This window comes from Mesocricetus auratus, unplaced genomic scaffold (assembly GCF_017639785.1).
Source record: "Mesocricetus auratus isolate SY011 unplaced genomic scaffold, BCM_Maur_2.0 Super-Scaffold_100028, whole genome shotgun sequence".
In the NCBI taxonomy this organism is placed as follows: domain Eukaryota; kingdom Metazoa; phylum Chordata; class Mammalia; order Rodentia; family Cricetidae; genus Mesocricetus; species Mesocricetus auratus.
The window spans coordinates 23,813,145-23,824,688 of record NW_024429209.1 but is presented as its reverse complement, the minus strand read 5'-3'; the positions used below and the strand labels follow the sequence as shown (position 1 = coordinate 23,824,688).

General features: G+C 55.3%; 1 long non-coding RNA gene across 1 annotated transcript; it reads left to right on the top strand.

Annotated features, from left to right (window-relative positions):
- The first annotated feature begins 5,667 nt into the window (after positions 1-5,667).
- On the top strand, positions 5,668-10,066 carry LOC121134571. Its single transcript, XR_005871671.1, has 4 exons — positions 5,668-5,841; positions 6,536-6,636; positions 9,463-9,546; positions 9,793-10,066. It is a non-coding gene; the product is annotated as an uncharacterized LOC121134571 (long non-coding RNA).
- The last annotated feature ends 1,478 nt before the right edge of the window (positions 10,067-11,544 follow it).

The window sequence follows — 11,544 nt, the reverse complement described above, 5'->3', positions numbered from 1 at the left end:
GTGGTACAGCCCTGTCCCCATCAGCTCAGAAAAAGGAGCTCAAGACAGCTGCTTACTCTTCTGACTCCCCAACCTACAAGCACGACCCAGGTAGCAAGGTGTCCTCTTTGCTCCCCGTGGGCCTCATCTGGGCTCCCCTGGCTCTTAGGATCCAAGCCTTTGTCTACGTGTCTGGAATGATATGCAAACTAGGAAAGTCCTTGTGGGGATCCCTGTCCCAACCCAGCCTGCCTCATGCCTCCTCTCCATGTGAAAATCCAAAGACACCATAGAAGACCATCTTGGCCAACCACACTGGGGTCCCTCCCCAGTCCATCCTGTGAAAACTCATGCACCAGACATCACAAACACAGGCCCTCACAAGTGTCACCAGGGAATCTCACAGACTGGGGTTGGGGCCAGACATGCAGGGAGGTGTCCGAGGTACTCATTTTTAATTCAGCAGGTGAAGAGTCCTGAGGTGATTTATAACCAAGGAGGCTGAGGCTCGCTCCCTGTAAACTCTCTAGCTTTACTGCTCCGTCAAACCTAATTCCAAACACTAAGGCTTTTTATTTAAACACCACATCCTGCAATAAAGCTTTAATGTATGGCAGACATATCTAGCGGAAGACAGTGGTGTGCCTGTGGCCGCCGGCAACCTCAGTGGCCACACACCGGCTGTTTACCTCCCTGTGGCCGGAGCTGGAATCGAGTGGGGTATAGATGACCTTCCGGGGGCTATGGAGCACTGGCCACTCTGGGACCAATGACCAAGAGGGAGGCAGTGCCAAGGACAAGGCTGCCTTCTGATTGCCACACCCTCTGCACACATGGATCCGGAGATCTGGAGAAAACACAGCTTCCGAAAAGAAGAACTGAAAACTGGAAATGGGCTCTTAACTGCAGAGGCTCCTTGCACCTCAGTTACAGTCACACCAAGACCACGCAGAATGAGAGTCACCTGTGAGCTCAGATCTGTCCCTAGCATTTGGTCTGAAGAGCCTCAGCCTGGCCTCGGCTGCTTGGATCACCTAGGTACCAGAGACCCAGCACTTAGAGCTGACAGAGGGGACCTGCCGCTCCTCCCAGTCGCATTCCTACCAAAGGTCACGGTACAGGACGTACAGGGGCACCTGCTGCACACAGCTGGCAGAGGGGCAACTGACAACAGCGCCCACACCCTCACTCGCGTAGGAGAAAAGGCCCCGGGCCTGTGGAAGAGACACCAGTGTGCGGATGCTGACTCCAGCCCATCACAGACACCCTCTACGCTGAGACCCAGAAATGAAACCAGGCAGTAGCTAGTCATAGGCAGCCAGTTTTCTGCTGCACCCAGAGCCCTTGGTTCAGCATCCTACCTGAGTAGTACCACTCTGTGGGAAGGGCTTGGAAGACCCTGCCTTCCTTTCCTGGGACCCAAAGGTTGTCAAACCAGCCCCTTTTCCTGGCCGGACCAGCTGTCAGCCACGCAGGTAGGACAGGGATCCTAGGCTGCACAAGTTTCCGCAGAAACTTGGCTAGCCTTCCCAGCAAAAAAGGTTTCGTGTTGGATCTGGTGAGGAAGGAGAACAGGGTGATGCTGGGACTCTGATGGGGAAAACCTGGGGGCCAGAATAGATCCGCAGAGTTAGCAAAACAAAACAACCTAGGCCCCCCCGGGGGGTTGGCTACTGGGCCCAGGGTCCCAGGATGGACTGCTGTACCCAGGCCACCAGGGCTGACTCCTCCACCCAGGTCGGGACAGATTCAGACACTTGGCTCCGTTATCTTAATCATCATGGGTGACCAGAGTAGAGTTGGGACCGGCAGCACCCTGGGGTCAACGGTATCTCCACACAGGGTTCTCCACCTCCCCTCCTCCACCACGCCTGTGAGCCAGACCCAGGGCAGCAGGAGACTCTTCCCTCAAAAGCCTCTGCCATGTGGCTACCAAACTCTCTCCCCTCTTTTCACACCCCCCCCCCCGCAGAGCGCAGCCCTTTAGAACTTGCAGTCTCTCCCAGTGGCCTGAGCAATCCCTACCCCACTACCCACACCCTTCCTGCTGAGAGCACCCCTTCAGGACACAACAAGGGTCACGGTCAGCTCCACCAGCAAGCCAAGCTCCCATTCCCCCAGCCCCAGCAGCCCCACTCGGGACCCCAGGCCTGCCGGAGGGCCGCCTCCCTCTGCCGCAGTCAGCACACTGAATATTTAATGTCTGACGAGCGCTTCCACCTGCTGACACAGGCAGAGTGGCAGAACAATGCCGTCAGGGACACAGCCGCCAGTCAGTCCCCCTTGCAGGAGGCCTCCCGTGGTGGCCCTGCCTGTCTATCTCCCAAGAGAAGCCACCCACAGGGCGCAGGCCGCCGCCCCCACCACCACCAACACCCGCCCCCCCTCAGTCTGGCGAGAGAGTTCCTAGCCTGAAATACATACTTCTTTACATTCCATAGCTCAGCAGGTCCATATGGGCATATAAAGAAGTATGTGCCCCAAGCAGGTAGTTCGGTGCACGCAAACGCGCATGAGTGTGGCCCGACACGCGGGCCGACCCCCTTGGTGGGGAGGAGGCAGAACTCCCACAAGGTTCTGTTCGTTCAAGTTCCCCGGCACCAAGTCAGGACCCCTTCCCCACCCACACCCAGCGACTCTCCTGGGGTCACATCTCTCCCCACTCTGCACCTGCCCTGCCTGGGCCTCAGTCTCTCTCACACGTGTGGCGCTCTTGGTAAAAAGAAGGCTGGAAGCAGACGCAGCATGCTGGAAAGTCTCAGGAACCTCACTGTCCCTAACCGCGTGTTCGTTTTTTCCCCTCCGTGGAACAAGACTGGAGTCCTCTCCCATCCCCCATCTCCCCCCCCCCCACGACGGAGGAGAGTCACATCCCAGACTTTCAGAAACAACACCCAGCCCCTGTCAACACCTTCCCTCTCCTTTCCTGCCCACCTTGTCCCCTCCAAGGACAGAGATGATGGGGTAAGGAGACAGAATGCAGGAGCAGCAACCCAGACCAAGGACCAGGTACATCATTTTCCCAGGAAAGATGAGGACAATCAGTTTCAGGAGTCCCCAGAAATGAACCAAGGGACTTACCTGGACAGGCGATGGCTTCCCCCAGCAGGGCCCTGATGGATTCGCCCTCCCTGAGAGGAGGGCTCTGTGACTCTTTCTTTGAAGCGAAAGGGGGAAAAATGGTGATCCTGGATTCCATGTCCCCACAAAGTGTCTAGGGGGTCCTGAAAGATGACCTGTTCATGGCCGGCTCTTCAGGTCTCAGCCTAACCTCAGAGCTGATGCCCAACCAGAGAGGGAGTGTTTCTACTGTGGCCCCTGCCCTCTTCTCTCTTCTGTACCCTCTATCCTCTCTCTGCATCTACGGTCACCAACCTGAGCCATCTGAATTTTCACAAGAAAATTCACTGGTCATCCCTGAGGGGCTCGTCCCCTACCTGATCCACCCAACTTCCACCCGGTCCCTGATCAGGGATTTACAGCTAAACAAAGGGACTGTCCTCCTGGACCTAGAGATCCTCGCTTGGAAACCAACCTCTGAGAAACATACAGGCGAATTTGAAAAGTGCTTGGGAAAGTTAGTTGCATTTTGTTTCTCCTCTTGGCTTTTGAGATCTCTCTGGAAGTAAATGGGGACTCCCTTCCGCCCTACCTACTTCTACACCTAGAGAGAGGTAAATGAGAATCTGAGAAACAGAAAGATGGATAGGACTTCGAGGTCAGGCTCTCAACAGTGGACCTGAGCTGTTCTCAGCCTGAGAGAAAGAGAAGGAGAAGGAGAAAGGGGAGGGAGGAGAAGAAAGAAGAGGAGGAGGAGGAAGAAGACACTCACATGCTAGGAGGCTCACCATCACCCAAGGTGAGCCTGCAGGTGCTGGAACCCTGGAACAGGTGGCCCTGCAGGTGGCTACCTATGGAGAGAGCTGAAGATACCCACTGCAGGAGGAGCTGGGCTGGTGCAAACAGAGGGTCTGGCTGGGCTTGGTCCTGGTGTGGGGCTGCAGGGTAGTCCCAGTGCCTGAAAGAACGTCCAGTTCTCCCTTGTCAGCAGGATGATGTCTGTCTCTGGCATGACCTGACCAGCCCTGTTCCCTGTGAGGGAAACACCCCAGAGAGCATCCAGACTCTCCAGTTACTGGGAGGGCCCTGTCTCTGCAGAGCCTGCAGCATGCAGAGGTCCCTTGGCTCTGGCAGCTGCAGCCAAGCAGGGTGGAGAGAGGATTAAGGTGCTGAGAGGCACCCTCGTGCAGCAAGAATGAGCTACCTAGCAAGGGGCAGAAACGAATGCCCGTTTCCCATGTGGCAACTGTTAATTTTTCATATCCACGTAGCCAAGGATAAAAATGGCAGCCAGTGCAGCAGCCTTAACGTCCAGCCTCTGGTGGGGAGGGGGGTTGCCCCTGGTGTGGCTGAGCCACTGACCCCAAGAACTGGAAGAACAGAAACCTCAGCCCTCTGTCTATCCCACCTCCAGGTGTTCCTTTGATGGTGTGTGGATGCCAAACAGAAAGTTGGGGGGACCGGAAGAGCAGGAGTCAACTCAGCCCACATCCTCTGAAGTTGCTAGCTCACAAAATGAATGAGAGCCACTTCTCACAAAGTTTGCCACTTTGGCAGAAAAGTGGTTATCAGCCACCTCCAAGCAGACCCCATGGCAAGCAGAGCAGGCGTCTTGGGCGGGGCCTTATCCAGAGTCTCTCCACTGTGAACACTGACTCAATCCTACCCCAGCCCCAGCTCTAGCCCCTGGACGCCTGACACAGCACCCTTTTGATCCCGGCAGGGCTGGGAGAGCTTCAGAAAATCCAGAGTCCCAGCCCATGACAGCCTTGTCAGCGCTCCTCAGAAATTCCCCACCCCCAACGCACTCATGTCGAGGTTGCAAGTTCCAGGGTAAGTTTAGCCACAATCTCTGCTGTTTCGCTCAACTGGTTAATGTGTTTCCTCAGCCACCGGGCCAGTCCCCCCAGAACAGCCGGCGCCATCCACCCTGCCCTCCACCAAGCATTCAGGGGCGCTGCTTTCTTGCAAAAAGCCGTATGTCAAAGTTCCTGCATCCCGGTTGGACGCGCCCTCCCAGCCCTCCCAGCTCTGCCGGCTGCTGGCTCTGCAGTTTTCCAAATGTGGATGATGCTGGGAGCCAAGAGAAAACTCCAGGCACTCCTTCTGGAGCCACGCGGCCGCAGCACCCACAGCACCCACCTCACCAGAGGGCACACCTCCACCACTGCCGATAAGTTTTCAGGGGCTTTCCTAGCTGGTGGGCAGCTGCAGCAGCCAGCTAAGAGGGACTCACCAGGGAACCCTGGGCGCCCCTCGGACTGGTCTGGTGACCGCGGCAGCAGTGGCAGCGGGCGCAGGGTCGCGGCTCCCCGGGAGATGCTGCAGCAGCGGCAGCCGTAGCCACCTCCTCCCGGAGCCAATCGCAAATGCAGGGGTGGGGGCGGGCCGGAGCTCCCGTGGCGTCCGCACTTGGAGGGGGGGCAGAGAGAGAAAGAAGACACCAGCACCCCGACTCCGCACCCCTGCCCTTCCCCCAGCTCTCCTGCAGCAGCGCAGACTTAGCAGCAGGGAAATCTTGAGAGAGAAGGAGGAAGAGGGAGAAGGGAGGGGAGGGGAGGGGAGGAGGAGGAGGAGGAGGAGGAGGAGGAGAGAGAGAGAGAGAGAGAGAGAGAGAGAGAGAGAGAGAGAGAGAGAGAGAGAGAGAGAGAGAGAGAGAGAGATGATGCAGAGTTAAGGAGGCAGAGCCCAGCTGCACACCTTGCCCGGCCAAAGCTGCAGAAAGCTCCTGCACCCTCAGCCCTGTCGGTACCAGGTAGAGGTCAGAGCAGAACAAAAGGGAAAAAGAGAAAAACCCCGCGGGTATGCACGCTCACACATGCACGCAGCCCCACAGGCCAAGATTCATGCATGCAGGGAGGGGTGGGGGAGGGCAGAGCCGGGATGGCCTGACCCAAGGCTGGTGGGGCATGGGGCCCTTGGATCAGGAGCGACCTCACCTTGGCAGTTCTTATATACCCGGTCAAACATCCCAAACACGCGGCTGGGCCAAGTGGCCCCCCTCGGGCTGTGCGCCCTGACCATATTTAGTCAAGCAGGGGAAAAAATAGCCTGTCAGCTGGGCCGAGGCTGGCCGGGCAGCAGGGAACAGGGTGGGAGCCCCGGCACCATTGACAGAGGTCCTGGGCTGCCCCGTCCCCCTCTCAACCCCTCCCTGACCAGCCTGCTACCGGCTGTCCCTGTCCGAATCCCCCTGCTATTTTTAGTGAGGCCCAGTACAGAGGTGCCTCCTCCCCAGTGGGCACTTGCCTCTCTCTGAGGCCACAATAGCCCGTTCCTCAGAGCACCCTGGGGAGACTGGAGCTGATCCAGGAAGCAGGGCCCAGGGAGGGAGATTGGTACCACCCTGGCCTTAGTCCCCTAAAGACCCAGCTGGCCCAGGATCTCCGTACCTCCAGAGTAGTGTCTTTTTGCTCAGATGTAGGTTTGAGTCAAGGGGCAACAGAGTCACCAGTTTTCCTAGGCGTCCCAAGTCAACGCCGTGTAATAATTACAGGTCACCTTGAGAAGCAGGCAAGACCAACTCACTTGTCACTCCTACCTCCTCCAGAACCTTACATCAAGGATGTATGGCTAGAAGACCCCATATCCACAATGGTGAGTATGATTGGGAGTGCTTCCATTCTGCCTCCCACCTGGGTCCTTATAAAAGGCATGGCTTGGGAACATGGCCCCCACTGGGCTGGGACTCAGAATCCAGCAGTCTGAACCTGCCAACCATCCCCCTCGAGCAGAGTGACACTGAGCAAGTCTCTACCACCTTGCCACCGTGTAGTACAGTGACAAGGAACAAACGGGATGACTTGAGAGCCATCGGTAGAAGCCTTGAAGCTGAACCCACAGTGGGCATGACTGCTCCTCCTGGCAAAGCCCTGCACAGAACACAAGGCATCCAACGACTTCCTGTTGTTTTAGAATCCACTCACAAATCTCCTTCCTCCTGTACTTAGAGAAATGCCCCCCCCCCGTCCTGGTCAGTTTGGGGGAGCATGTCCATTTACACCTTCCCGGGAGACACACATGAGCAGCCTGCTTCCACCCAGGTGGTGAGGTAAGGACACCCTTTGGCTTTACTCCCAAGGCTCTTGGTCGCCCAGCAGGAGAGGACACCAACAGAGACCGGTCTGCAGAGGCTAACTGTGACCTGGTGTCCCAACCGAGGAGAGAGAAGCAGGGAGATGGGAACTCATTGCTGGTCAAGCTGGGGTGGGCACAGTGCTGTAGGGTGTACCCAGGACCCATAGGGCTACAGGACTGCCTCTTCCCCAGAGAAACTGCAGTGAGCAAACAGTCCCAAATCCCCACACACACAGGACACAGCCAGAGGACAAACTCTTGCAGAGAGAAGACCCTGGGCTCCAGCTTCTAGCTCTTAGAACTTCACTGTCCACTTATAAGGGAGCAAGGCACCCTCCTCACAGGGCATGCGGAGAAGTCTCAGCTGGGACCACCATGTTGCCTTAGGTCCCCCTCAAGACTGCATGTGTGGTTAGGTATGACAGCACAAGCCTATAACAGCAGCAATTCAGGAGGCAGGGTTGCCAAGCATCTGAGGCCAGCCTGGGCTACGGTGAATACCAAGCCAGCAGTATCTACATAGTAAGACCGCCTCAAAATAAATAAATAAATAAATAAATAAGCAAATAAATGAATAAGTATTGCACCCATATTGACATGGATAGCTGGGAAGGTCTCTAAAATGGTCACCCTCAACACAGTTACCTTTGAGTCTTTTAATACCTCTTTTTGGTGCTTGGAGAATTATGAATGATGGATGCATGAATGACTTAATCAACTGACTGAATCATCGACCACTAGACAACTAGGCCCGAAGACAGGGCATGGTGAGACTGTTGGCTAGAATCCTGTTTGTGCGGATCGACTTGAATTCGGGTGAGACTTAATGTCTTCTGGGGCAGTGGTGCAAGCGTCCCTTGTGCATCAGCTCAGGCAGAGGTGACAGAGACATTTCTCCACAGCTGTGTAGGGCTCTTGCAGAGACTAGCCCACACCTGGGGTATCTTTAGTCACCCACAACAAGGCAAAGCCACCCAAGATCCTTTGTGCTCCACCCACCCAGTGTGTTCTCAGGAACAAGGTTTTTCACGGATTATATACCTCAACAGGGGCCAGCCACTGAGCCTGGACAAGGCAGCCTGTCCTCCACCCAGGAGCAGGAGTTGGGGTACCCTTGTCACAGACCATACCTGACAGTTCTCCCCCGAAACTCACTGGCATTGAAACTAAGGGAGACTTCCTTGAAGCCTTGAAGTCCTTGTACCCATGAATACACGGCTCTCAAAAATGGTAGACATTTCTCATCTTTTCCCCAGGAAACAGGATGGAGGAGACACTGATCCCACCCAACCCCATGTCTTCATCCATGCCAGTGAAGCCGCTGCCAAAAAGCAGGCAGCTTCTCCAACGATAAGACCTTAGTAAACCTGTGCAACTCCTCTCCTAGGCACGTGTCTGAGAGGTCCCTGCGGCACTGTCTGTGGTGCAGACAGCACAACCCAGATGTCACCTTTTTTAAATTTATTTATTTATTTTGGTTTGTTTGTTTGTTTTTTGAGACAGGGTTTCTCTGTGTAGCTCTCCAGACCAGGCTGGCCTCGAACTCAAAGAGATCCGCCTGCCTCTGCCTCCCGAGTGCTGGGATTAAAGGCGCATGCCATCACCACCCAGCTTCAGATGCCATCTTAATCAACACATTGCACGTTGGTAGGATGGAGCATTATTTGGCCATAAAAACCAAAGCGCTGCTGCATACTTTTTTTTTTTTTTTTTACTTTTAATGATGGACAAAAGTACACTTGAAAGCGAAGCTTCTGGAAAAACCACTTGTTCTTCCTGTCTTATATCGTTCCTCAAGTTTGAACTTGGCTTCCCACCTCGCCTTGTGTTTCAGGCTGGGTCTCTAAAGACATCCTTGTTGACAACAGTTTTTGTCCAAGGGGATGCCCACAGAGTACCTTGTGGGCATGGGGTGATTCACCTTTCGGGGAGAGCAGTCAATTCCAGCCACTGGGGCATGGCTGGTGTAAGGGCTGTCTGAGGTGCCATCGTCAATGTCTTTCATGATGGCAGCTTTGCGTCTGGAGTAGCGTCCAACCAGGACCAGCGCCACTTTCTCCGGGTTTCGTGAACTTGCCCGTTTCCACAGCAGAAAGGAAAGGAGCCGCATGTGATTCTTAAACATGGTGCTGCGAGTGACTGAAAGTTAGACTCTCAGGATGGACAGACCCAGGGACGGGAAGGGAGGGATAACCCACAGGGAGTGGGTCTCTTTCGGGTGACGAGACATTCTAGAGGGACACAGAAGAGACGGTTATACTGCAGTAGATACCATAGGCACTCTCCGATGATTCTCTCTTTAAAATGGTTCCTTTTATGTTTCGTTTTGTTTTCCTTTTGAGACAGGGTCCCACGTAGCCCAGGCTGCCAGCAAGCTTAACTGTAGCTAAAGATGACCTGAAACTTCTGACCCTCCTGCCTGGATTAAAGGTACGCATGCCACTCCCGGCTTGGTTCCTTTATCTTACATGAGTTTCTCCTCGACTGAAAAAATAGGCAAAGGTAGCTCAAGGCCCAGTTCACCCTCTCTCCCCACTGACTCGCCACTCCTGGGCTCAGAACTGCCCAGACTTGTGCATAGGCACCTGGATCTTCAAGGACCTAGCCATAGCTTTCTTGGGGGTGGGGGAACATTCCCCAGGACGCTATAAGTAAAACCCCACTTTCCCTACCCAGTCCTGTGTAGGGCTGGAGCGTGCTGTGACGAGGACAGAAGATTGACCCCCCTCCCCCCTCCCCCCTGCTTCTCAAGAATACTCCAGGACCTTAGACCGTGCCGCTGTGTGATGGTCCATCGTCCTTATCAACTTCTTGGGATTCAGAATACGCGTACATTTGAGTGTTATCTGTGGGGGGGCGTTTCTAAAGAGTTTTAACTGAGGTGGAAAGACCCCCCCTGCCATCCTGCGGGGCCTGAGTCCCATGTGCCAAATAAAAAGAGGAAATCGAAGCTGAGGAGCGGATTCGCCCCTTTCTGTGTCCCGACCTTAGTTGCAGAGCGATCGGTGCCTCGTGGTCTGCCACCACGACTTCACACCACGAGGGGCTGCATCCTCAAACTATGAGCCAACAGAAGCCCTTCCTTCCTCCCTTAAATTACTTCTTCCCGGGTGTGTAGTCCCAGCGATGAGAAAAGTAACCACCGTGCCTTGCGTGGCAGAAGGGGGTTAAACTGAGGAATTCAAGATGGAGATGATTCTGAACCATCCTGGACCAATGCCCTCCCAAGACCCTAGTAAGGGGAAGGATACCTAGAGATATGGACGTACTGGCTTTGGATGGAGGAAGGGACCACGAATGGAGAGTCGCAATGGCCTAGACGCTGGAAACTGACAGGCATAGGCTCCCCTGTAACCTACAGAGGGAGTCTGCTTCTAGCCCTGCAAGAAGGTAATTGAGTATTCAAGCGCTAAATATATGGTCATGTGTCACAGCAGCCATAGGACACTCACGCCCTGCCTGTGGCTTTCAAGGAAACCCTCCCAGTGAGCAGAGCCAGAGGGCCATGAGGACCCTGCCCTGAGACTCCCCCAAGCCTACACACACACACACACACACACACACACACACACACACACACACACACACACACGGTAACATCGGCTTGTGCTCTTACCCTCACCAGCTCCATTCAGCATGGCCCCACGCTGAGCTCCAAGGGAGCCAGGCAGGAAGCTATGTTTGGAGAAGGTCCCTGGGCAGGGGAGGGCACTGGTCACGGGAAAGGACTGGCTTGATGTTGACTCCGGGGTACTCCTGTGGCTACACCTATGGACCGACTTTCTGTGCTGACCAGGCCTGGGCCTGGCTTGGGCATGGATGCTGACTCCGCAGGCAAAGTAAGGTCAGCGGGAAGACAGCCCGGGCTCCACACAGATCCCAGGAGCTCTCTCAGTCAGTGCTCAGCCCACACATCTGTAGCTCCATCCAGGACAGTCAGGCTGGTCACCAAAGGCCAGGAGCTGAAGTGGGTGTGGTAGAGCCACAAACCCTGAGGTATGTCAGGGACCTAAAGCTGCTGTTAAAAGTGGTGTCTCTGGTGGGTATCCATTCAGCACGCCTGACCTGTGTGCTGGACTTCACAGAGCCTTGACGAGGCCCGTGAGCACTGAGTCCCCAGCAGAAGGTGGAGCCTGCAGCACTGCCCCAGTGTCAACTGACCACTACCCTGGCGTTTGTGGTGTGTACTCAAGGCATGACACATGTCCGTGGGGACGTCTTGTGTGTGCCAGCGCGGCCTATGGAGCAGAGCCATGAGCATGAGGCAACCCCTCCATGCAACAGGATCCCACAGTGCCCACCACACCTGGGAGACTGCCACTGCCAGATCTGGTGCACCCACAGGCTCACTCTCTCTCTGTCTCTGTCTCTGTCTCTGTCTCTGTCTCTGTCTCTGTCTCTCTCTCTCTCTCTCTCTCACACACACAC